This window comes from Garra rufa, chromosome 20, assembly GCF_049309525.1.
Source record: "Garra rufa chromosome 20, GarRuf1.0, whole genome shotgun sequence".
Classification (NCBI taxonomy): Eukaryota; Metazoa; Chordata; class Actinopteri; order Cypriniformes; family Cyprinidae; genus Garra; species Garra rufa.
In genome coordinates, this window is record NC_133380.1 from 32,229,233 (window position 1) to 32,232,106 (window position 2,874).

General features: G+C 42.0%; 3 non-coding genes across 3 annotated transcripts; all 3 read left to right on the top strand.

Moving 5' to 3' along the window:
* Positions 1–1,012: 1,012 nt before the first annotated feature.
* On the top strand, positions 1,013–1,085 carry trnaf-gaa (transfer RNA phenylalanine (anticodon GAA)). Its single transcript has one exon. It is a non-coding gene; the product is annotated as a tRNA-Phe (tRNA).
* A 136-nt stretch (positions 1,086–1,221) lies between these two features.
* On the top strand, positions 1,222–1,293 carry trnaq-uug (transfer RNA glutamine (anticodon UUG)). Its single transcript has one exon. It is a non-coding gene; the product is annotated as a tRNA-Gln (tRNA).
* A 114-nt stretch (positions 1,294–1,407) lies between these two features.
* On the top strand, positions 1,408–1,479 carry trnaq-cug (transfer RNA glutamine (anticodon CUG)). Its single transcript has one exon. It is a non-coding gene; the product is annotated as a tRNA-Gln (tRNA).
* Positions 1,480–2,874: the final 1,395 nt, after the last annotated feature.

The following is a 2,874-nucleotide window of genomic DNA, read 5'->3' on the forward strand; positions in this document are numbered from 1 at the left end:
TTTTACAGATGATACAGTCTTTGATGAAATTTGAGACAAGTTTCTTAGCTCTGATGATCCATAAGCCAGCTGTGCGCAATGCACCTTCTGTTAAGTGACGTCCTTGGTGGACTACTTGCTCTGAGCAGCGGCGTCTCTTGTCAAGGTTCCATGGTGTAATGGTTAGCACTCTGAACTCTGAATCCAGCGATCCGACTTCAAATCTCGGTGGGACCTGCTTTTGCCACGAATGTGCGCAGGGCCCGTTCTGAGAAATCCTTTTGACAGCAGTGGGCCCCAAAGGCTCACGCAACTGCGAGGGTACGTTTCGCACCGCAAAAAGCGCAGTCTGTCTCCTTGGGGACGTGTGCGTAAAAGGGCAGGAGCCCTTTGGAGAATGCGGGCATCGATCCCGCTACCTCTCGCATGCTAAGCGAGCGCGGTACCATTTGAGCTAATTCCCCTGGCCGCAGAAGGCAGAATCTTCTCCCTGTTAGGTCCACCACCATTATTGAATCCATTCAAAGGCCCACTTTCATTCCTTTGCCTTTGACCTTGTCTCGAGGTGTGTCATTTCTTCCATTGCAGTTAATTTTTTCTTTCTTTTGTTGTTGCTATTTGTCTTCTTTGCTATTGGTTATTATGATCGCCGCCAACTTGTTTGTTTTTAGACTCATTTCTTCTAATGCTTGCTTGTTTCATTCAGTGTTTTTAATGTTGTTTTTTGGGCTTTCTTGTTGTTGTTGCTTTATTACAAACGATCCACTTGGCTTTCACAAGATTGTGATCCTGTATCAGAAGTGACTGTTGCGGTCAAGTAAGTCTGCACCCCTGAGGACCGTAACAGGGTGAGTAGAGCAGGGCAGAAACAAGTTTCTCAGAAATCGAGGTGCTTTTTGCCACAAGCGCAGACTTCTGGAATCATACCCCTAGACCAACGTCTTTTGTTCTCTGTTAGCTCGTCTCTGCTCTTCTCTCAAAGCGACGGGTGGTGTCACGTAAACCCCTGAAGACCAAACCCTAGGGGGATGTGGCCGATTTAGCTCAGTTGGGAGAGCGTTAGACTGAAGATCTAAAGGTCCCTGGTTCAATCCTGGGTTTCGGCAGATGCAGCTTTCTTTTGTCTTTTGGTCGAGGGTGGCCAGTGACCAAAACTCACTGGGATACAACCCCTCGCTCTGACTGGTTCCCCCTAGCCGCAACACTATCTACCTCCAGGTCAGCTGTCAAAGAGGCCCTCGTGGTTCCATGGTGTAACGGTTAGCACTCTGGACTTTGAATCCAGCGATCCGAGTTCAAATCTCGGTGGAACCTACGTGCCTTCTTGCGGCAGATAAAAACAAAAAAGGCTCAACTTTATTTTTGTTGCTGGTGAGCCGTAAGCGACTTCTTCTTTGCTTTCCTCTGAGCAGCGGCCTCTCTCGTCAAGGTTCCATGGTGTAATGATTAGCACTCTGGACTCTGAATCCAGCGATACGAGTTCAAATCTCGGTGGGACCTGCTTTTGCCACGAATGTGCGCAGGGCCCGTTCTGAGAAATCCTTTTGACAGCAGTGGGCCCCAAAGGCTCACGCAACTGCGAGGGTACGTTTCGCACCGCAAAAAGCGCAGTCTGTCTCCTTGGGGACGTGCGCGTAAAAGGGCAGGAGCCCTTTGGAGAATGCGGGCATCGATCCCGCTACCTCTCGCTTGCGCCTACTGCATCCCACCGATTGAGCCAAAGTAAGCCCAAAGTAAGCCCACATGAGCCAATCGCGTTTCTTTCCTGGGCTTACTTTTGACCAATCATGTTTCTCTCCTGGGCTTACTTTTGACCAATCACGTTTCTCTCCTGGGCTTACTTTTGACCAATCGCGTTTCTCTCTGGGGCTTACTTTTGATCAATCGGGTTTCTCTCTGGGGCTTACTTTTGACCAATCGCGTTACTCTCCCGTGGCTCACTTTTGACCAATTGCTGCGACCGTTTATTATTGTCATCGATCTTTGCAATAGGTAAGGCTAAGGTGTACTTCATTTTTAAATATAATTTAATATCGTTATTTGTTCATAAATACTGTGTATTTTTGGAAAATAGAACGTGCCAATGCATGTATAGCACACGTTTTCTGAAGTATTTGCGAACCTGTAACTTTTTAAATGATAAATACAGAACAAAACATGTCGCTACTGATCAGATAGGTTAAAATCATCGACAGTCCTAATTAGCCTACATTACTATGTGTGTATTGTGTGCGAAGAAAAGAATACTAATATTAAAATATTTATTTACTTATATATGTAGATAGACAGAGAGCTGGGTAACTTACTTACTGTAACTGTAATGACTGTAAGTTAATTCGTTACTAATTCCAAGTTACAAGACAAATTGTAGTTAGTTATTTAAACCATTAACAGTTACATTACACATTTTAGGTAATATAAGTTAGTCAGACTACTTTTACGTTACTTTTAGATTACTTTTGACCTAACTTGTTTATCACATTGATTTAAACAGGGTAATCTTGAAAAAAAGAATAAGAAAATAGATTGTATTTGTTGTTATTAACAACACTAAGTGCATTTAACACATGTTTGTGAAATAACTGCAGGGAGTTAAATAAAAAACTACTAATTAATTAAACCATAAAAATAATAAATTAAAGTAAATCATTTTAAAATCAATTAAAAATGCACAAAAATGAAATATATTCTTTTTGTTTACCTGCATGTCTTGTGACCATAACCTCATCAGAGGACCAATGAACATGAAAATGTGATAATTATTAAAATATTCAATTTAAGTATGTTAATTAAATATATTACTTAAAATGTGTGCATGATAATGTGTTTGAAAGACAAAAGCCTTTGTTGAAGGTGGTTAAAAATATCTACAGTGTGATCTTTCAAATAAAAATG